Source organism: Zootoca vivipara, chromosome 5, assembly GCF_963506605.1.
Source record: "Zootoca vivipara chromosome 5, rZooViv1.1, whole genome shotgun sequence".
NCBI classification, from domain to species: domain Eukaryota; kingdom Metazoa; phylum Chordata; class Lepidosauria; order Squamata; family Lacertidae; genus Zootoca; species Zootoca vivipara.
The window spans coordinates 95,599,134-95,609,446 of NC_083280.1; the positions used below are offsets into that span (position 1 = coordinate 95,599,134).

The 10,313-nt window shown below is 43.3% G+C and overlaps 1 protein-coding gene across 4 annotated transcripts in view; it reads right to left on the bottom strand.

Annotated features, from left to right (window-relative positions):
- PPARA (peroxisome proliferator activated receptor alpha) overlaps window positions 1-10,002 on the bottom strand; it is a 43,669-nt gene extending 33,667 nt beyond the window's left edge. The window contains exons 1-2 of one of the 4 annotated variants that reach the window (XM_035137567.2): window positions 9,240-10,002; window positions 1,623-1,748 (exon numbers count right to left, since the gene is read on the bottom strand). The gene's annotated coding sequence lies outside the window, so the exon portion shown is untranslated. The remainder of the gene's footprint in view (window positions 1-1,622; window positions 1,749-9,239) is intronic. The other 3 variants (XM_035137566.2, XM_035137565.2, XM_035137564.2) reach the window with 3 other exon arrangements.
- Between the last annotated feature and the right edge of the window lie 311 nt (window positions 10,003-10,313).

The following is a 10,313-nucleotide window of genomic DNA, read 5'->3' on the forward strand; positions in this document are numbered from 1 at the left end:
ACACAAACCCAGAAGAAGATCATTTAGAAGACTATTAACATGACTTCACAGCAAAACATCTGAATGAAATGTTAGTACACTCTGAAGTTCCTTTTTGTATTTAGCAATTAAATATGCATAGCAATTTTTCCAGTCCTAGATAAGTGTCTTACCTGATCAATATCCAGCACAACCAATGCTTGTTATTCCTATTCACAGCAAAACTTAAATTTCCTTCAACTCAATTTATTTCTCCCACTCCCCTGTCAATTTCATCTCTCAGCTGTTTTCTTCCTCTCCTGCATAAGAATGCCAGTGCCCTCCTCCAGCTCCCCCCCATCCCCGCTCTTCCTGCATCTGCACAGCTGCAGCCTCCAAACCATCTGTAGCCCCCTGCACGATTCATTACAAAATACAAACAGACCACAATTATTTACAAGTTGAAAAGCTAACATCTGTTTGTGGAAGAAACTGCACAAGAATGAATTCTTCTTCTGGGCTAAAGATAAAAACGATACTATGTCCTTTCACTGGAATTCTTTCCTGCTTTTACTGCCAATGCATTGCATCACTCATTGTTAATACAATATTGGGAAAGAATACACATATTTAATACAACAATTCATATCAGTGTCTTCTTCCTTGCTTGGTTATACACTTTATACATGAACGCGTTTTGTGCTGCATTTTCTCAGCAGTAGATATAGAAGCATGTATGCTTTCTCATTCTCTCTCTGGTCAACACTTGCATGTTCTGGCAACACAGAGGAAAGGAGGGAGAGGAGTCTTACTAGCACCTGCTCTCCTCTTCTTCCCCTCACCTGTATTTATGTATACAGAACAGTGCAAGTTAAGTTAAAATAGCTCATAAAGGTTTTCAAGAATATAACCTATTCAACATATATCTACTTAAATAAAAAAGAAATAAAGCTATTTATTTAAGTATTTATAAACCACACATTCATAGGAAACATAACAAGGCCAGGGCCGTCTTACCCATAGGCTTCCACAGCATTGGAGAACAGAAAGAAGGGAACAGAATGAGTGCAGAAGCTTCTGGAGCTGCTTAAGAAGTTGGAGCAGCCAAATGAACAGCTCCACATTTGCAGCACTGAGTGGCAGCCCCAAGCAGCTCCTCAGCAACACCCCATCAGCTCTTCTCCTTAGCAACAGATGCCGCCGACTGTGCCTCTGGCCGACACCCTTCAAGAGTTGCTGCCTAGGATGTTTCGGCACATGCATCTTCTGGTACCATGCTACTGCCCGGCAGGGCAGTACGGCAGTACGGCAGCAAAAGAGGCATGTATTTTGGTGCCATGCTGCCCAGGGTGAGATGTTAGGCACCAAACAATGGCACCTGGACATCTGCACTGCCTCTGCCTCGCAAAAGGGCGGCTGCCAGTCACAAAATGAGACTGGCGCTGGGCTAATTTTGAACGCTGTGAGTGAGCCAACAACAAAATAAGAATTGAATTCTTGAGCTGATGTGAAACAAAACAGATCAGGAGTTATGATATTATAAAAAATACTATTTTGTTAACTTATACCTATTCAAGCAATTATATCTGTAATAGTTTCTTTCCACAGTGCCTTAAAGAAATCAGAGTGGTTTGCATAATATACAAAATGCAAATTTTACTTACCATTTACAACAGATTCTTGGAAAACTGGAAACAAAAACTGTATCCATAATATGTTTCCCTTCCATTTTCTTGGTAGACTTGCTTGTTGTTAGATTCACCATGAATTCTGGATTTCTAGTGTTTTCACTTCAAAAGAAAAAGAGTACTGCATAAGATAAACAGATCATGAAAAGGGGGCTCTTAAATGCAGCTAAGGCACATGCAAACTTCCGCAAGTCTGTTGCCCCTCCCCCAAACTTTAATAAGGTATGTCTATTACCAGGGCCGTCTTAAGCATATCTGGCGCCCTGGTGCGAAGATTGCTCCGGCGCCCCCCCCGCGCTTTGTTTCCCAGCGCGGGCACAGCGCAGCGCAGCTGCCACAGGCTCAGCCGCGCGGCGCCCCCCTGGCGGCCCGGCACCCTGTGCCACCCAGCCTTGCCATAGGGCCGGCCCTGTCTATTACTATCCAATCTACCAACCATACTTTCAAAAAATCTAATCAGCAAGTAAGTTATTAGTCCCCTATATTAAGATCTATACAAGCAGATACTAGATATCAAGAACAAGCCTAGTTTTATCAATTTGCCCAAGGCTTTTGTCTAAGTATCTTTAATTTTAGCTCTCTGAGCAAAGTGGAGACTTCAAAGCTCTTTGGGACTACAGCTCAATACACATGGCTATTATATAAAGATTTCAACTATATCTTGAATATTGTATAATTGCTTAAACAGTGCATTAAAAGTTGTGCTCTAAGCAGTTGTTTTCTTCCCATTTTTAACTTTTGCTAAGTACAGTATCTTCAAGATTTATAATAAAAAAATTCCTTCAGTAGCACCTTAAAGACCAACTAAGTTTATATTTTGGTATGAGCTTTCGTGTGCATTTTTTTATTTTGCTTCGACTCAGACCAACACGGCTACCTACCTGTTCAAGATTTATGTGCATGAGATCACTATTATTTCCTCCTATGAGCTCTCCTGCAAGGGAGCCTAGGAAAGCTTTTTATCTTTCAGAGGACCTGCCCCTTCCAGGTAGATATTCTCTCAACCTTTTATGGCTATACCAAAAAGTTTTATTTGTTTAAGTTATGTGACTCATATTGCTGCAACTGAATAAATATTCCAGCCTTTCCTTACATTTTCTCCTATGTATACTATTTCTAAGGTTGCCATTTCCACCCTTAGACTTCATCCTGTGCATTTAACAGTCCAGCTCACGCAAAAAATGAGAAAATGAAATATTTCGTGGCATGGGGGAAAAGTTATGAGGAAAAACCCATCAGCTTAATTTCTATATGCCAGGCTGCTGGTAAATGCATAGGACTAGGGCCAAGGAAAGAGGTGGCAAACAAAGAAAAAGTCCATGTTCAGAATAAAAATTGGGAAAAGATAAGATTAGCAATCCTGGTGAATGGAAATGACACAGTGGCCAAGAATGAAAATTAACAATGAAAATTAAGAAAAATGACTGATTGTTGACTTTAAAGTAGTATTATGCTTAGATGCAACCACCCAAATATCCAATGCAGCATAATTTGGCTGTGTTTTTACTACACTGTTACTTGCCCAAGGCTTACAGATAGTAGTATGTTATTTAAACTAAAATAATTGTATTTCTAAAAACAATGTTTTCTGACACCTTAAAGATTAATATCCTTGACAATCTAAATTAGCATATTTAGTTTACTGTAATTAGTTAATATTACCTTTATTTAGTTTTTTAAAAGCTAAAAACTTTTGAAATATCAGACCAAGCTTGCCTAATACTGTATTTGCAATTGGTAGACGTGGTGAGAACAATATGAAATGAAGAAAAGTAAAGCTTGTTATAACTATGCTATTAACTACACCAGTGGTTTTCAACCAGTGTGCCTTGGCACCCTGGGGTGCTTTGAATGATGGTTAATAATAATAATAATATATTTTTTATACCCTGCCACTCTGGGCAGCTCCCAACCGAATGTTAAAAACACAATACAGCATTAAACATTAACAACTTCCCTAAACAGTGCTGCCTTCAGATGTCTTTTAAAAGTAAGATAGTTGCTTATTTCCTCCTCTGATGCCCTCTTGCATCTCTGCCTCCCAAAGGCTTGCACAGCTGTTTGTTGCAGCAGCCATGGCTACAAGCTGCCCAGGCGAATGGTGCCTTGGGCTGGCCAGGGGGTGCTTCCCAGGCCCCTGTGGGGCAGTGTGAGGAGGCCCCTCTCTTTGGGGCAGGTGAGGAGGCAGCAGCAGCTGTCCAGAGGACTCCAAGGAGAGGGAAGAGGAGAACACTCCACAAGGGAAGGTGTTTGAAAAAGGGTGAGAGGCTGCCAGCTCTGCAGGCAAGGGGTCACATAACTGGGCTCCTGAGCCCCACTGGGGTGCCACAAAAGGAATGTAGTTGGTCAAGGGAGCCGTGGACTCAAAATACGGTAGGTTGAAAACGACTCAACTATTCTAGTTAATAAACTAGAAGCTATCAGCATGCGACAGTGGCCACACCCTGGGAATGGATTCAACAGGCTGGCTACACCAGGTGAGGGTAGCCAATGGGTCTCAAACCCTCAGTGAGATATGGACTCCCCTGCATGGGAAGACAGGCTCCAGCAGATTGAGCGAACAAGACCAAGAGTGGGTCCAACAGTCAAGAAAACGGATTCTGCACACACTGTACAGTCATACCTTGGTTTAAGTCCACTGCAGTTTGAGTACTCTTGGTTTGAGTACTCCACAGCCCTGGAAGTGTACTTCCGGGTTCCGTGGCGCGCGCATGCACAGAAGTGCTCAATCGGCGCTTCGCGCATGCGCGGAAGAGGCGCTCCATTTAAGTACTGCTTGGGGAGCAAACAGCTCCCCAGAACCAATTGTGTCCTTAAACCGAGGTACCACTGTAGAGGGAAGTGAGGGGCAGATGGGGCTCATCAACCTGGGAAGGTAGCCCAACTAGGAGAAGGAAAACTCTGGTCCTAAACCTCTTCCACCTTGTGGCTATACTCAAGGTTAACTATGGGGGGAAATCCATACCTGCTGCCTCTTTGGGAGAATAAAAGGCTTAGGAGTAAACCCTACATAAATCCAAACAAGACAATTGGATGGCGTCTTGTACACCTCCTTCTGGCAACTGCTGCAGCCAAGCTGATGCCAAACACCTTGCTCTGCTTTCCTTTGGACCGCATCAGCAGGACCGAGAGGGTCTTGTTGCCTGGCCTCCAGACACACTGCCCAGGCTTGCGCCCCAGGGAAGTCACTTTGGTGCTCCTAATGCAGTAGTTTGACTTCAGCCCTGGAGGCCCACTCCATCGCCTCTCAAGACAGATGGATGCCAACAACTGTGCCCTTTTGGTTAATAATAATACAAGAGATGGTCACCTTAAAGTCAGTTTCAAAGTGTCCTGGCAAATCTGTGTCCATTTCAGTCTAATCTTAAGGCAAAATAATAAATGGAGTCAAATCTGACATGAAGCAAGGCAGTACTGAAAAAGCAGTAGGGACATCTTTCAACTTCCAGGGCACTTGACTGTGTAACTGACCTTAAAGTGGTCATTCTTAAACAAAGCAATTTGAAACACTTTGCATTGACCAGAATAATACTTTGCATTGACGTGGACTGTAGACAACAAAAGCTTACGTCATGAGCAATAATAAATTTGTTTAGGGGGATAGCCTACAACTTAGTTGAATATCACCCAGTCTTTAAGATGCCACAAGACTTTTTGTTGCTTTTGCTGTCACACAGCTATCCCTCTGGAAATTGTTACATTTCTAAAGCTGAAATTGTGCAACAAAACTATATTTATCTCACCAACAAATACCCACAGTCCTGAGAACCACAATTACTTATGTTCAAACATTTCTCCAGCTGGACTCTTCCACCCTTTATAAGTCTCAGTTACGGGAAATAGCTTTTACAATGAATATTCCTCATACACAAATCCCTGTTTCAATTTCATATATTTACATCACTATATCTATCAATCATACACTTTATCAAAGTCATAGCTAACCTTAGAAGACACAACAGAAAAACTCTGCAACATATAGGAAATATAATTAAAAATATTATTTGTTGTTCTTTACTAAAAACTAAAGGCCTGAAGGTTAAGGGGTGATATGATAGCCATGTTCAAATATATAAAAGGATGTCATATAGAGGAGGGAGAAAGATTGTTTTCTGCTGCTCCAGAGAAGCGGACACGGAGCAATGGATTCAAACTACAAGAAAGAAGATTCCACCTAAACATTAGGAAGAACCTCCTGACTTTAAGAGCTGTTCGACAGTGGAATTTGCTGCCAAGGAGTGTGGTGGAGTCTCCTTCTTTGGAGGTCTTTAAGCAGAGGCTTGACAGCCATCTGTCAGGAATGCTTTGATGGTGTTTCCTGCTTGGCAGGGGGTTGGACTGGATGGCCCTTGGGGTCTCTTCCAACTCTATGATTCCATGATTCTATGATTCTAAAACTTGTCAGAAATTATAACAAGCTATGCAGTAGTTCTTCCAATTTGCATTTTTTTCTTCTCTGTGGAAATATTAACAGCATTCTACAAGTCAAAAATCTCACAATGAATACACACCTAGTCACAAGAGGCCTAAATTTAAAAATGACCTGAATAAATCCTATCTCTTATACACCCATCCCAAAGGGGGAAAAACAAATGGAAATTTAGGCTTAAAGGTTGAGAGCAAAAGCTGGAAGGTATAAGATTCTAAGTAAGTAACAGACAATTCTTACATTTAAATTAACTCCTACAACAAATTAAAGAAAATATTTGAAACATTACTTTCATTTACTCACTACAACAAGCTTTTTATTTCTCCACAACTAATCTTTCCATGTTGGATTTAAATCTCAACAGGTAAATTAAAGCAGATTAATAAAGTGTATTTTCTGCAAAGTTTCCCATCTAGAATTACATCAAAACAACCCATCACAATTGGGTCCACAGCTACATTTATTCCAATACAAAAACTTTGTAATTCACATTATATTAATGAAAAAGGCAAGGGTGAAAAAGTAGCAAATAGTTAATGCAGGCACCCCCAAACTGCGGCCCTCCAGATGTTTTGGCCTACAACTCCCATGATCCCTAGCTAACAGGACCAGTGGTCGGGGAAGATTGGAATTGAATTCCAAAACATCTGGAGGGCCGATGTTTGGGGATGCCTGAGTTAATGTTTAAAAGTAAAGCAAGCAGGTTTAACATAATCTATCCACACAAATCCTCAATTCCAAAATCCCTACCTCCATCTTATGCAGGGCACAAGTAATTTGGCAAGATTCCTCCTCCCACGTCCCATGATAACTATCCCAGGCTTTCCCAAAATGGAAAGTGGGGGAGGGGAAGGAGAGAAGGAATATCCTATGTACTTGCATCATAGAAAGCAGGAGAGTCACCAAGGTCAGTATCAGATTCACCCAAACACATTTTGCTAACATAAGATGAACAATATGCCTCTTAACACAGAAAGATCACCAATGAAAGTGTTGTTGCCACATGTTAAAACTCATAATTAGATGCTTTTGCAGCCCAATCTTTCTAGCGTTTACCTGGTAATAAACGCCACTAAAATGATGGAGCAGCCTTCATTATTTATGCATTGTACAGCATAAGTTCCAAGCATAGCTGCCAAGTTTTCCCTTTTCTCACGAGGAAGCCTATTCAGCATAAGGGAAAATCCCTTTAAAAAGGGGATAACTTGGCAGCTATGGTTCCAAGTATAGTATAGTATAGTATAGTATAGTATAGTATAGTATAGTATAGTATAGTATAGTATAGCACAGCAATGTATTTCATCTACAAAGTGTAGATACAACCTACTAAGGTGTAATACTAACTCCAGTTATGAGTTGAAGGCTGGGTATAAGTGTCAGCTTACAACTGATAATTCAGATAAAATGGTAATTTTGTCAAGCTTTGCCACCTAATGCCATTTGGCAGAAATACTACATTTTAATAAAATAAATTATATTCATCAATCCACCCAAGAGTAACAAGTTATTGCTTTCAGTTATCTTTCTGAAAATAAACTGCACTGCAGATTTTTTTTAAAAAAATGATACATGAGCCTACTTGTTATTTTTATGTCCTTCCAATGCCCTGGATACTTTTAGGACTACACTCTCAATAATTTGGGGGGAGGGGAGTGGGGTAAAAAATCAGGTAACCCTGCAGGTTAGAATAGAAACATTTTTCCTTGTCAAACCACATAAATCCCAATTTTGGCAGCAAGGCCTCCTGCTTTGTGGGTATGGATAGCTTCCAACTATTGTTTATGTCAGGGACACAACTGTTTTACACTCATCTCAAGGATAACACTATCACCCATCCAAGACAACATAAATACCCCAGCTACATTGGTGTGCACATGGCCCACATCCAAAACCAAAGAAATACTTCACATATTACAGAAAGAATTACCACCTAGATTGTTGATGGCAGCTTCTTACAAGATCTTTCTTTTGCGCCAACCTCTATATTACTCTTTTATAGATATTTTAAGGCCCTTTACAGGCAGTTTCTTTTTAACCACCCCAGCCTTCGGCTAGGATACAGGGAGCAGTCTACTAACACAAAGTCCAAGAGTGTGATCAAATGCAATTACATCATCCCAGCCTGAGCTTTTGATTCAGAAGAACTGATACAGATCACAGATCACTGTTCCCCACGTCATCTTGAGGAGGAGTTCCGCGAAACTCAATAATTTATATTATCCTAAAATTGTCTAGCCAATAAAAATATGTAAGATACCGGTTTTGTTAGCCTATCACATTGGTACCGCACCCTTCCTTTAATGAGTTCAGGGAGGCATACACAAATGTAGGTTGCCATAAAAAAAATTCCTTCAGTAGCACCTTAAAGACCAACTAAGTTTTTATTTTGGCATGAGCTTTCGTGTGCATGCACACTCATACTTTATCCTCGCAACAAGCATGCAAGGCTGGTTAGGCTGAGAGGGAGTGATCGGCCCAAGGTCACCTGCCGAGTTTCATAGCTGAGCAGGGATCTGAACTGTGACCCCTTGATTCCTGAGACCAGGAAGAAGGTGGGGCGGGGAAAATCCACACTTTTATCACCACTAATCCCTGCACAACTTGCAAATAGCTCTGAAGACTTTTTAAAAGTGTGAAATAAATAATAATTACTAAGAGATCTTGACCTAGTTTAACCCATTTTAACAAGAATATTGTTGGGACATTTTCACCTCAAGCTGTTTATGCAATGCCATTAGAGTATATGGACTTTACAAGGTGACAAAAATGGAGTTTACACTCGGCATTTAGACAAAAAAAGGCGAAGAACAAATAAGACAAAGTTACTTATGCTGCACTTTGGTTTTATTTGAAAGGGAGGAATAAGTAGCCAAACTAAAACACAGGGTTTCCACTTTGTAATCTGAGGATTCCTATACTCTGCAGTCTTTGACAGGCAGGAATTCAACATGTACAGCTTTCCCTTCCCAGGTGAAACTTTCCCAATTGCTACACCTGTTGCATTTCTTCTTGACTACAAAGTTTGAAGGGAAGCAGACAGCCCAACATCCCTTCTTACTTCTGTTCCTATTAGAGTTCCTCCTTCCCAAAGGAAGGAAGGGAGCTTAGAAGCGGGAGGAAAGGCGGCTACGAACCTAGTAGTGGGGAGCAAAGGATACACATACCATGTAACAAAACTGATAGGCAGAAATTAAAGCAGTGCCAATTTCCTCCGCCTGGAAACGCTGCACCGACGAGAAGCTTCACTTGATGGCTTTTTTCACAAGTTGTTGGAGGCACGGAAGGGGTGCGCCAGAGGCCTTTCACGTGTCCACGCACTACACAGCAACCACCTTGCCTTTCCCGCAGCTTTTATATAAATAAGTGAGGAAAGAAGGTCACATGCGCACTTCTTTAACTCGCCTGACAGACAGCGATTCAACAACTAGAGCTCCTCCTCTTTCCGCCTGCCTGCCTGCCCGGAGAGATCGGCTGCACAGGAGAACTTCACTTGTTGAATGTATACCTTGGAGACGCGGTTTAAATGGACAAAGGAGCCGTTGCAGAAAAAGGCGAAGAAGCCCCTCCTGCTGCTCTCGCCCGGCGACCGCCTTCCCCGCTCGCTGCGCTTTCTGCGCGTCGCGCTTCCGCAAATGAAGAAGGTCGCGCACACCTGGCCGCGGCCAGAGCAAGGACGGAGGCTTCGGCCGGCTCCTTCGCGGGGCTCAGGACCTCCTCGCTCTCGGTCCCCTCAGCCGCCGCGGGCGCCGCTGGAGCAGCTCCGAGTGCCCTGCCTGGTACAGCCGGGGGCGCCGCGCGCTCCAGCCAGCTGGCCGCTTCCCAGGAGGAGGAGGAGCCGGGGGGGTTGGGGGTCCGACCTCGCCTCGTCCCCTCTCGCAACTCTGCCAGGGGCCGCCGTTGAGTGGCAGGTACCGGAAATGAGGTCGCCGTGTACATACAAGCACACATACCCAGCACACGCCCGCACACACCTCCTGCCACGGCCGGCTGCGATTGGGCAGGGAAGGAGAGGAGGACGGGCAAAGCGAGCAAGCGCCGCGGGGGAGAAGCCGGAGGGGAGCCAGGCGCTGAGGAAGCAGGGAGGGACACATGGACTCCAATGGCCGCGCACCCTCCCCTCGCCGGACGGGCGGCCCAGGAGGGTCGGGCGGGAAGGTCCCAGGCGCGTGAGGCGGGGGCGAAGCCAAGAGGCGTCGCTTGGGCAGCCAGTTCCGCGGGAGACGCGGCGCCCCAGAAAG